At 37.7% G+C, this 13,462-nt stretch overlaps 1 long non-coding RNA gene and 1 other non-coding gene across 2 annotated transcripts in view; both read left to right on the top strand.

Moving 5' to 3' along the window:
• LOC133757010 (uncharacterized) overlaps nt 1–13,462 on the top strand; it is a 287,511-nt gene that overhangs the window by 273,789 nt on the left and 260 nt on the right. The window lies entirely within an intron of this gene.
• Nucleotides 8,718–8,823, top strand: LOC133757209 (U6 spliceosomal RNA). Its single transcript, XR_009865586.1, has one exon. It is a non-coding gene; the product is annotated as a U6 spliceosomal RNA (small nuclear RNA).

Below are 13,462 nucleotides of genomic sequence, written 5' to 3'. Positions count from 1 at the left end.
TTAGGTATAGAAGGGACACATCTCCACTTTATTAGTATATATTATTAGTACAATAATTGTGAAAAACAGTATAGGCATTCTTCAGAAACCTAAAAATAGAAAAACCATATGATTCACGAATTCCACTACTAGTATATATCCAAGAGAAATGAAATAATCTGTCAAAGAGACTTCTGTACTCCCATATTTACTGCAGGACTATTCACTATTGCCATGAGTAGAAAACCTAAATGTCCATCCACAGATGAGTGGATAAGGAAAATGTGGCGCATATACCCAATGGAAAACTACTAAGCCATAAAAAGGATGAAATCTTATCAATTTTCCCCCAAGATTTATTTAATTTTTTTATTTGAAAGGCAGATAAAGACAGAGGGAAAGAGAATCAGCTGAGGCTGAGCCAGGCCACAGTGAGAATCCAGGAACTTTATTCAGATATCTCACATAGGTGGCAGGAATCTGAGCACCTGGGCTATCATCCATTGCCTTCCGGATGCATTGGCAGGAAGCTGGATCAGAAGCACATGGTGGATAGGACCCTATCACAAGCACTACAATATAGGATGGAGGCATTCCAAGCAAAACAGACTAACAAACCGGGCAATAATACTCATCCTGAAGTTTTGTCGTTTGCTATAATATAAATGGTACTGAAGGCTATGTAAGTAAAATATGCCAAGGACTTAAAGATAGTTACCATACTATTTCACCCACATGTGTAGTCTAAAAAAGTTTATCTCAAATAAATTGAGAGTATAATGGCAATTTCTAGAGGTTGAGTAGAATATAGGCAAAGAGAGGGATAGGGACTAGTTATTTAATGGGTACTAAGTTATAGTTCGATAGGAGCAAATAGTTCTGTTAGTTTATTGTACAGAAGGACAACTGTATTATCAGATAATGATAATAATGATGATAATATACTGCATGTTATTCTAGAAAATGTAGAGGAAAGTGTTTTGAATGTAATTCCACAAAGGAATTACAAATGTTTGAGGATATATATATGTTTACCTTAAGTGGACATTACATAATAGATATATATATTGAAACATCACCTAGTACCCTACAAATATGTACAAAATCATGTCAGTTAAAATATAAGAAGTATTGGCCGGCGCCGTGGCTCACTAGGCTAATCCTCCGCCTTGCGGCTCCAGCACACCGGGTTCTAGTCCTGGTCGGGGCACCGATCCTGTCCCGGTTGCCCCTCTTCCAGGCCAGCTCTCTGCTGTGGCCAGGGAGTGCAGTGGAGGATGGCCCAAGTGCTTGGGCCCTGCACCCCATGGGAGACCAGGAGAAGCACCTGGCTCCTGCCATCAGATCAGCGTGGTGCACCGGCCCCAGCGCACCTACCGCGGCGGCCATTGGAGGGTGAACCAACGGCAAAAGGAAGACCTTTCTCTCTGTCTCTCTCTCACTGTCCACTCTGCCTGTCAAAAAAAAATATATATATAAGAAGTATAAAATAAAGGAATTATAAAATCATATTCTTTTATATTATATAATTTTTATCTTATAAAATATTTTATATTTTATAAAATTGTATATCTCTTGTCCTATATTGTCACTCTTTTTCATAGCAAAGAGGACTCTTGAAAAGTTAATGGAAAATTCCTACTATCTTTTTCAATGAATTTTTGAAAACCCTCTCACATCTACTAGTTCTACATCTACACTTACCAACTAATCTCTTTATCTGGCTTTATCTTATTTTTTCATTGATATTGTGCTGGCCATAATCACTAACAATTGACTCAGTGATAAATACAATGCAAATTTTTTCTTGCATTGACCATTACTCCTTCCTTCTTGATACTCTCTCCATACTCAAATTCTATGATGATGCTTTTTGTTGATGTCTTTCCACCCATAGATCTACTTAGTCATCTAACACTTTTTTACTGCTGTTTTATTCTCTACATTTCACATTCATGTTTTAAAGACTTTTTAAGATTCATTTATTTATTTGAAAGGCAGAGTTAATTAGAGAGGGAGAGACAGAGAGAGAGAGAGAGAGAGAGAGAGAGACAGAGAGACACACAGACAAATAGACAGAGGGAGAAAGGGATCTTCCATTCAGTTTCATTCCCCAAATGGCCTCAATGTCCAGGTCTGGGCCTGGCTGAATCCAAGAGCATGGAATTCGTTCTGGGTCTCCCACGTGGGTGACAGAAGCCTAAGTAGCAGGGCCATCTTCCGTTGCTTTCCCAAGTGCTGAATTCAAAGTGGAGCAGCAGAGAACTGAATCAGCACACATACAACAATGCTGGCATTGCAGATGGTGGCTTATCCCTCTGTTCCACAGCACTGGTCCCTCTGCAGTTTACATTCTGATTAATACCTCTGGATGTCTTGATACATTCCTATGACTTTAGCCCCTCTTGGTACTATATGGCTATAAACTAGGTCTTTTTCTTGAATTTCACTGGTCTGTATCTAAATATAAACTGATTTGGTACCTCAAACTTGACATACATAAAAACAGATTGTCTATTTTATCTAGTGTGTTTCTGATCCTCCCTTTTACATGCCTGATCTTAATGAATGGTTCGAACATCTATTAAGTATTTACAGTATAAATTCCATTCATAACTGAATTCCAAAACCCTAACGTTCAATCTTCAAATTCTGCCATTTTTCTCGAACACACTTTTAATCTATCTATTTATTTTGAATGTGATTATAACTAATGTTGTCCCATGTTTTGCTTTGGTTCCTGAAAAGTTCCCTAAACAGGTTTATTCACCTTTCACATTGCTACCAAAGTGATCACTGTAAGAAGAAATCTGGAAAGTTTTAAACTTTCCAGCAAGGCATGAATGTTCCTTCATAATTTGAATGCAGCTTACTTCTGCAGACTTTCTGCTACTGCTCTCAAAATATTTTTGGCAAACCTCATTTCTTCAGGACTTGCTAAAATCTTTCACACGCAAAAGGAAAGAAATGTAGTGAAAACTGTGGTAAGTGACACTTCTGAAACTTATTAGACCATATGACACTTTTTCCCTCTTATAGAATAGAAAACAAAAATGTCTTGGAATTAGTGATATTCCAGTATTTAGAAAATCATATAATATAATAACCCCTATATTTTCTCTAGACTTTATCAAGATTAAAACTGGTAAAGTATGAAAACTGGTAATAAAAATAAATTTCAAAAGTTTCTTCTCATTAAGTGATAGCATCTATATTGCATTATAGATAACCTGTAACAACATAGTGACTTTGAGACAATTTTAAGAGTCTCTCTAAATTTAATCAAATCAGTAAAACAAACCCATATTTTTCTAAACTTGGCAAAAAGAAAACATTAGATAGCCTATAAAATCTCTGAAAACCCCAAAGTTGATGTGTTCTACTTATTGACTAATTCTAAAATGCACAGAGGACTTAAAACAGATTTTTTCATCATGCAGATTAAATAGCATTCTGTGAAGATTTTAGATTTGTAATGCATGGCATACTTTAGATATTTGAACATTATAATGTAGGATATAAATATTCTCAGCCATAAAAGCAGCTCCTAAGGCAGAATTCTTCTTGTCCAACATGTAAATTTAACTTTCAGCAACTCAACAAATTTTTTAAACATAGAAATTAAACCGAGATTGGCACTTATTGCATTGAAGACAATCAATAACTGGTTGGTGCATTCTCTGAAAGAATGATCTCTGCCTTAGTGTTGTTGAATTCTTTGATACTTTCTGTTTGAGGTCTTCCCTGAAGCCTGAAAACTAAGCTTATTTCTGAAAAAGAAACTTCCACTTTAATAGAGATAACGCATGCTGCAAAAATGATAGGCCTTTTATATTAGTGAACTCCAACACAGAAACTTAAAATTGTATGTTATAGTGACCACTGGTTTTAGAGGAAGACAGAGGAAGTAAAGGGATAGGATGTCTTATTACTAATATCAAATCAGTCCTGATTGCTGCTGCCACAGCTTCTGAATTATTGACAGACTATGCAATGATATAATTTTCAACAGTTTGTTGTGTCCTCAACCTTGTTATCATCTGTCTTAACATTTTTTCCACACTCTCTCCTTCTCTCTCTTATTTCTTGCATGATGAAGTGTCATTTTAAATTTCATGCTCCTAGTAAATTTGAAGTGTTAAGAAGGAAAAAAATAACACAGACATGTTTGTGTTTTGTTATCCAAGAATATTTCTTCACATATTTCTTTGGATGATTTTTTTTGGTTAACAATTATATCTATTTTTATAATGTAACAAAAGAAAGAAAAATAGCAATAAATCAGAGCAAAGGATAAAAATGAAGCAAAATTTCCCTAAGACCATTAAAAATCTTCATCTAACAATGACTTGAACAGCCCTTGTCTTGACTGTCGAGGAACAGTTTATTATTGCATTTTTTTTGCTTTTTTTTCTGTTTAATACCCTTGGTTGAACTCTTTACTTGATACAGAATTATTCATAGGTTTTTAAATCCAGTTGAAAATAGATCAGGAATATATATTCGCAGTAAAAAATAAGAGTGGGAATAAGAGAGGGAGGAGATGTACATTTGGCACACATTCCCACCAACTTATCCCTGGGGGTAAAGCTAAAAACTTGCCATAGGACTCCAAATCCATTAAGCTGGGTGGTACTAATACCATCTTACATGTTAAACTGATCATGTTAAGTGTCTAACTGATCATAGAGATGGGATTAAGTGTCAAAGCAACCACATAAATAAGACCAAGTGTCTGTTAATGACCATAGATAGAATTAAAAACGAGAAAACAATCCAACATGGGAAGCAGGCCACACAGCAGACTCATCAAATGACAAACGTCCTAATCAGCACTCTAATCTCAGAATCAGCCCTTAAGGTCCTGGTCTGGCTGAAAAGACCATGAGAGCATTTCAGGCATGGAAAGCCAAGACACTGTGACAAAAAATGAACTACATGAAGGATCTCTGTGAGTGAGATCCCAGTGGAAAGAAGGGGCCATCAAAGTAGGATGTACTTTTCTCTGAAAGGAGGAGAGGACTTCTACTTTGCTTATGGCCCTGTTTAAATACTGATGGAGTTTGTAGACTCAAAAGCCTTCCATAGCCTTGGCAGCTCATGATAAGAGCCTCGGGTGATCATTGACGTCATAAATAAAGAGTGTCAATTGTTAAATCAACAACAGGAGTCACTGTGCACTTGCTCCCCATGTAGGACCTCTGTCCTTAATGTGTTGTACTATGAGAATTAACAGTAAAACTAGTCTTCAAACAGTATTTTATACTTTGTGTGTTTGTGTGGGTGCAAACTATTGTAGTCTTTACTTAGTATAGAGCTGGTCTTCTGTATATAGATATAATTGGAAATGAATCTTAATGAAGAATGGGATGGGAGAGGAAGTAGGATGTGGGGTAGGGAGGGGGATTGGAGAGCAGGTATGGGGGGAAGAACTGCTATATTCCTAAAGCTGTGCCTATGAAATTTGTTTTTATTAAATAAAAACTTTCCAAAGGAAAAAAAAAAAAGAAGGGAATCTGGATTAGAAGGGAGAGCTGGGTTAGAAGGGGGGCAGTTGGGATTCGAACTGGCACCCATATGAGATGCCAGTGCTGCAGGATGTGGCCCAACACACTGAGCCACAGTGCCAGGTCCAAATAAATAAATCTTTTTAAGAAGTCTTCCCATGTCTCTGACTTTTGGCTAAGAGCAAATGTAAAAGTCTTCTGCAGATAAGAAGAAACTGATGAACCAATCAATGCTCTATTTTAAAAGCTTTTAAAACACATATATATGTGTAAAAATAAAGGACAAGGGATGGCAAGAATAATCTCTAAATAATAAATATATACAAAGATATAAAAAAACCTCATCTAAATACTTTAAATTCCTCTATCCTTGTCTACAAAGTAACTTTTCCTAAAAATATAGTGAAATCCAGTTCTGTATTGGAAAACCATTGCTGTCTTTTTAAAAATACAAGCATGACTGACTCAAGAAGGCACTGATGTTCATTCCTTGGAATAGTTTATCACTAAAAGAGGCAATAAGAATGTGGACAAGTATTTAGAATATCCAGAAAAACAGAACAATCCAGTATTTAAACAGACAACCAGCTACGAGCAGGCAGAGACAAGTTTTACTTCTAGTCATCAGTGGTATGCTTTATAGATTTTCTTATTTTGTAGCCACAGGATCCGTTTTTATATATTTTTAAACTAAAATGTTAATTTCAATATAGTTTTAGATTTACACAAAAACTGCTGAGTACAGAGTTTTTAACATTCCAAACCCAGTTGCCCTTATTGTCATATCTTGCATCTTGTGCTTCATTTGTCAGAATTAATGAACCATCATTGACACATTATTGTTCACTAAACCCTATAGTTTATTCAGATTTTTCTAGTTGTTATCTAATGTCATTCTTCTGTCTAGGATCCCATCCTAGCTATCCCATTACATTTAGCCATTATGTCTATTTAGGCTCCTCTTTGCTGTGACAATTTCTCAGATTTTCCTAATTTTGTAAAGTATTTATTCATTTATTTGAAAGAATGACAAAGGGGGGGGGGTGGGAGAGAGGAGAGAGAGAGAGAGAGAGAGAGAGAGAGAGAGAGAGGAGGAATCTTCTATTCATTGGTTCACTCCTCACATGGCCATAAGAGCCAGATCTGGGACAGGTCAAAGCTAGGAACAAGGGACTCTTTCCAATTCTCCCACATGGGTAACAGAGACCCAAGTACTTGGGCCATCTTCTGATGCTTTCCCAGAAGCATCAGCAGGAAGCTGGATTAGTAGGAAGTAGGAACCTGGGACTTTAATTGACACTCCGATATTAGGATGCAAGTATTACCTGTGGCAGTTTAATCTGCTCCACCACAATGTGGACCCTGACTTTGTTAATGACCTTGAAATGATTGAGGAATGCTGGTCAGCTGTTTTGTAGACTGTCAGTGCATTTGAATTATTTGATATAATTCTTCTGGTTACCATGAGGTCATGGATTTTGGGAAGAAGACCAAAAAGTGGTGAAGTGCCACTGTCATCATATCATACCTAGGATATATGGCTTCAACATACCTTTTTTTCACTGTTGATTTTAACCTTTACCATTTGTCTGAGGCCATTTTTCTCAGGTTTCTTTTCTTTTTCTCACCATTTACATGCTGTACATCTAGGGAGGGGTCATCATGTGCAGCCTACACCGCAGCTTACACTGCAGCTAGAAGTTATATTCCTTCTCCTTGAGGGCAGGGTATGTATATAAATCATCAAGAATTCTCCTGTATGGGACATCTGTCTTTTCTCTTTTATTTATAGAATTATTTATGCATATAAGTATGCACTCACGGGTATTCATGTAACACACAGGATTATAATGAAATGCCACAATATTTATTTTCTTGTTTTTAAACTTATTGTCCGGTTCAAATTGTTCCATTTTATGTTACTCAAAATTAGGAGATCTTTCATTTGGCTCCTTTTTATCTTAATAGTCCCATTTCTGATCACATCTTTACTTTCTGGCAAATGGGACTCATCGGGTTAATTTTGTGCATTTCCTATTCTCGCTGTAGAACCAGCCATTCCTCCAAAAGGCTTTCTTCCTTTTATTGGAGAATATTAGAAACTCTTTATATTTTATACGGATAAAGTATTGATTGGAGGTTGAGAAATCAAAAGGACTCCAGGATTGATTTTTTGTTAGAGAATACACTGACAAAAAACCCCAGGTACCTTGACAAAGAGTCTGTTTGACAATTACCATGGCATACTTGAAGGTCACTGTATCCTCCCAAACAAAAGCAGGTGTGAAAGGAAGAAGTTCGGAAATTCACACAAGAGAAAGGAAAATAAAGATTTCTCCTCAAGTCTGTGAGGAACGAAGTCCTATTTCATGATTTCCACATATTACAGCACCTCACAATATCCTCAAATTAATAAGTTCTTGATACATATTTGCTTATTCAATAATGACTACTAATCTAAATTTCAACTTTATGAATACAGAAGGTAAGAAAAGGTAAATGTCAAAGATATATAAACTCTTTCTGGTTTTCATTTTCCCATCCCCTACTCTATTTTTAGGATGGAGTCTATATGCTATAAAGATCAAGTCTGATTCATAAATAATATTAAAAGTTTATATTTATAAATGATATTAAAAGTCATGTTTGTGAAATGTGTTTTAGGATGACTTTTAGTTTAAGAGTAATAACAGAGTCATTTCTTTTCTCCTTTCGTTTTTCATTTTTCATATTTAAAAATTTTTATTATTTATTTATTTTGATTTATTTGAGAGGGAAAGAGAGAGTGAGACAGAAAAAAGGAGATAGAGAGCGATGAACAGGCAAAGCTCTTATTCACTATTGTACTCTGCAAATACTCTCAGAGGCCAGGACGGGACCAGGACAAAGGCAGGGACCAGAACTCAATCCAGGTCTCCCACATGAGTAGCAAGGACCCAATTACTTGAGCCATCACCCATTGCCTCTCAGGGTAAACACCAGAAGGGAGCTGGAATTAGGAATGGAGTGAGGACATGGCATGCCAATTGGTCTCTGACCTATAGCAATTTGAGCAGTGGAGTTAAGAAGTAACTTCTGAGATTTGATTATTGTTTAGAGCCCTTGTCTCTACTGCTGAGGGACAGTGTTTTCTTCTTGTTACTATTAGTTGAATTCTTGACTTACTGGAGGATTAAGTTTATGATTATAAAATAAACTAAAAGTATGTCATTGTAAAAATTGAAAGAAAGAGTGCTCGCTTCGGCAGCACATATACTAAAATTGAATGATACAGAGAAGATTAGCATGGCCCCTGCGCAAGGATGACACGCAAATTCGTGAAGCGTTCCATATTTGTACACTCTTATTTAATGCTATAACTAGTACTCCAACAGTATTTTTTTTTCACTTTGTTTTGCTATATGGGGGCAAACTGTTGAAATCGTTACTTAATATATACTAAACTGATCTTCTGTATATAAAGAGAATTGAAAATGAATCATGATGTGATTGGAAGGGGAGAGGGAGCGGGAAAGGGGAGGGTTGCGGGTGGGAGGGAAGTTTTGGGAGGGGGAAGCCATTGTAACCCATAAGCTGTACTTTGGAAATTTATATTCATTAAATAAAAGTTTAACTAAAAAAAAAATTTAAAGAAAGAAGGGGGAAGGAGGAGGGTGAGAGCATGGGTGGGAGGCAGGATAGGGTGCGAAGTGTCATTATGTTCTTAAATCTGTATAGCAATATATTAACATTGTTCTTTATATTTTTGGTATTAACCATGTTTTGAAATGAACAGGTATTAATTTTATAGGCACAAAATATTTTATTTGGTGCTGTGGCATGGTGGGTAAAGTTGCTGCATACAGTGCTGGCATCCCATATGGATGCTGCTTCAAGTCCTGGCTGCTCCACTTCCGATCCAGCTCCTTGCAAATGTGCGTGGGAAAGCAGCAGAAGATGATCCAAGTCCTTGGACACCTGCACCCAGTGGGAGACTTGGAAGAAGCTCCTAGGTCCTGCCTTCAGAGTTCCCCAGCTGTAGCCATTGTGGCTACTGGGGAGTGAACCAGTGGATAGAAGATTCCCTCTCTCTCTCTCTCTCTCTCTCTGCCTCTGCCTCTCTGTAACTCCACCTTCCTTATAAATAAATAAACCTTTTTAAAAGAAGAAAATATTTTATTTTAAAAGTGAATTTTTCTTTATCAGTAATTTCCCAATTTCTAATTTTTCACAATTTCTGTTTATTTTCTTTTAACTTACTCCAAAACTCAGGTGATTGATGATCTTTTCCAACATACCATTTTGAGTGCCTCTCTCCTTGGGAACAGAAAAATGAAGTAATTAAACAAACCTCTCTGAAATAATTTTTTTAAGATTTATTTATTTATTTGATAGGCAGAGTTAAACACAGAGAGAGAGAGAGAGGCTGCTTCATTCCCCAAATGGCCAAAATGGCCAGAGCTGAGCCGATCTGAAGCCAGGATCCAGGATCTTCTTCCAGGTCTCCTGCATGGGTACAGGAGCCCAAGCACTTGGGCCATCTTCCACTGCTTTCCCAGGCTATCAATGGGGAGCTGGATTGGAAGTGGAGCAGCAGGGACTAGAACTGCTGCCCATATAGGACACTGGCACCACAGGAGGATGCTTAGCCTACTACACCACAGCTCTGGCCCATGAAATAATTTTTAAAGGTATTTACTCTTACTATTAATAATCTACAGGTAAAAAAACTAAGCAAATTGAAACCATACCTTCCCAATTGTCAGAAAAGTACTTTACAAATAAATCCAATTGCTTTGAAGATTGAAAGACATAATTTAAATTTACCTGATAGATTACTGATTTTGCAGGTAATTTTAAAAGAGTTTAAACCGTATCTATCTATAAAACTAGAACCTCAAAACTCAATTTTAGGTCATGCTTGTCTTGGCCAGTTTTTGTTACTACAACTAATACACTCGAGAGGCAGGATGAAGGTTTATTTTGGTTGCAGTTTTGGAGTTTCATAGCTCAAGATCAGGAGGCTCTGTGAGTCTCCTGTCTGATGAGGGCAGTGGATGGCAGAATGCATACTGAGGATCACAGGTCAAGTAAGCAAGCAGAGACACAGGGCTCACACTCTTCCCTTTTTTTTTTTTTGACAGGCAGAGTTAGTGAGAGAGAGAGAGAGAGACAGAGAGAAAGGTCTTCCTTTTCCATTAGTTCACCCCATAAATGGCCGCTATGAGCCAGGTGCTTCCTCCTGGTCTCCCATGTGGGTGCAGGTCCCAAGCACCCGGGCCATCCTCCACTGCACTCCCAGGCCACAGCAGAGAGCTGGACTGGAAGAGAAGCAACCGGGACAGAATCTGGCACCCTGACCGGGACTAGAACCCAGGGTGCTGGAGCCACAGGCGGAGGTTAGCCTAGTGAGCCGCGGCCACCCACTTGTCTTTCTCTCTTTATAAAACCATACTGCTTCAATCATGGAAGCCCCATCCCAGCATTGTAATCCAATCTAATCACTTTCCAAGGTCCCACATTCAGACACTATAATGTGATTAACTTCCATACTTATTCCATCAGCACAAGACTCTGAAGACTTCAGCACACAAGCCTTTGGGTGACCCCCAAATTATTTTCCAAATAACAGTCTACAAATAAGTACTTTGTAATTTCCCCAGTAAAGTTGCTGAGCCAAGAGTTAACAGTACTGAAAATGCATTACATATAAAGAGTTAAGTCCAATGTTTGGAGTACACACCTTAATTTTGATACCTTCCTGAGGAGGCAGGGATATTTTTATTCTTTTTTTAGGTGAGGATTTGCAGTCTTGATTGGCTACATAAATTTGTTCAGGGTTCTCAACCAGTACGTTGTACAGCTGAGGTCTGAACTCAACATTCATTAACTAAATTTTAAGATAACGTTGTATTATTTTAAAATGTGACCAAGCGACCATTCAAAGATTTGCAATGATTTCCTGTTTTCCTTTTTTAAGGTTTTACTTCACTTTTTTACTTTCAACTGGTTTCACTTATTTCAGGAAATACAAAGGATTGCTTTCTGGATAAAGGAAGAGCATATTTTAGCAAATCTACCTCCCATGCTCTTTTTAATGCAATGACATTTAAAGGTTTTGAGTAGTAACTACAGTCAGAATTATGTGTTTTTTTTTTTTTTTTTTTTTTTGACAGGCAGAGCGGATAGCGAGAGAGAGACAGAGAGAAAGGTCTTCCTTTGCTGTTGCTGTTGGTCACCCTCCAATGGCCGCTGCGGCCAGCGCATCTCGCTGATCCGAAGCCAGGAGCCAGGTGCTTCTCCTGGTCTCCCATGCGGGTGCAGGGCCCAAGGACTTGGGCCATCCTCCACGGCCTTCCCGGGCCATAGCAGAGAGCTGGCCTGGAAGAGGGGCAACCGGGATAGAATCCGGCGCCCCAACCAGGACTAGAACCCGGTGTGCCGGCGCCGCAAGGCGGAGGATTAGCCTGTTAAGCCATGGCGCCGGCCAGAATTATGTTTTATATTAGGTAGCACACACATACAAACACACAGACAAATGAAAATAGTCCATACTTTACTTAAATACACAGGAATATTAATAATAAGAAAAGTGTCTTGTATGAAAAAATAATATGCTTTTTGTGTATATTCATTGAATTTTGAGAAGGATTCTGCAGATTTTTGTTTAGGGTAATTATATTTCATAAAGTACTTAAGAAAACTGATAGGAATTGATTTATTCTTTTTACATTCTATTATTGTAACTCAAGATACACTGTGAAGTATTTTCCCTTATTAAAAAAAAGTGTCAAGTCATTTAAAGCAGAATTAACAAAACAAAATAAGTTGAGTAAGTGTAAGTGGCTAGATCAGAGTGTCTAGTCTTGTGTTACCAGCCTCCAAACTGCAACTGATTCCCCTTCATCACTAGTGAGCACTACTAGTTCAGCTTTTTCTGGAGAAAAAAATATTGAAGATATTTCCCTTACTATGTATTTTCTTCAATCTAATTCAACTTTTTCTATTAGCCAAACCACGGTTCTGGGGCAGAGTGCACTTTTACACATTATGACCAGATTGTGACCTGCAAATGTTAAGCTTAAACGATAGAAAGACACGTGTATTTGGAGCAGAAGACCTAGCATTTTGCTCATCTCATTTATTTTTGAAGATTTATTTATTTATTCGTTTTAAAGGCACACAGAAAAAGAGAGAGGGAGAGACATAAAGAGAGAGATCTTCATCTGCTGGTTTACCTCCCAAATGACTGCCAATAGCTTTCCAGGAAGCTGGAGCAGAATTAGTGCAGCTGGGACTCCATCCAGCACTCTACAGGGATGTGGGCATTACAAGGATTTGCTTCTTGTTGTGTCACAGCACAGGCTGCCATTTTGCTCATTTTAAAGAACAGTTTATAAATGTTGATTAGAAAAGGAACATTGGATATGTAAGTTCTTGGAGCATTGCTTTTCATTCATTTGCTCAGAATGATGTTGTGGTGTGTAAAGTCACTGCCTGAAGTTCTGGCATCCCAGGATAGGTGCCAGTTGGAATCCCAGCTATTTCACTTCCAATCCAGCTCCCTGCTAAGGCACCTAGCAAAGGAGCAAAGCACAGCGCAAGAGCTTGGGGCCCTGCACCATTGTGGGTGACCTGGAAGAAGCTCCTGGCACCTAGCTTTGGCCTGGCCCAGCCTTAGCCATTATGACGATTTGTGGAGTGAACCACTGGATACAAGACTTCTCTCTTTCTATCTCTCCCTCCCTCCCTCTCTCCCTCTCTAACTCTGACTTTCAAGTGAATAAAATAAATCTTAAAAAATATAAAAAGTCATGAACAGTGAAGGATATGTATCTTATTTTAACTTTTACTATTCATAGAAAAATATTTAACAAATAAAACAAAAACCAGGAGAATCTCATGTTTGTTTCAAGTGATGTAAATGTTGTGCACAATGCATTATGGGAAATACGGGAAATTTATAGGGATAAATGAGGGAAATACAACTAACAAAT

This window comes from Lepus europaeus, chromosome 3, assembly GCF_033115175.1.
Source record: "Lepus europaeus isolate LE1 chromosome 3, mLepTim1.pri, whole genome shotgun sequence".
Classification (NCBI taxonomy): domain Eukaryota; kingdom Metazoa; phylum Chordata; class Mammalia; order Lagomorpha; family Leporidae; genus Lepus; species Lepus europaeus.
This window is presented reverse-complemented; position numbering and strand designations above follow the sequence as displayed.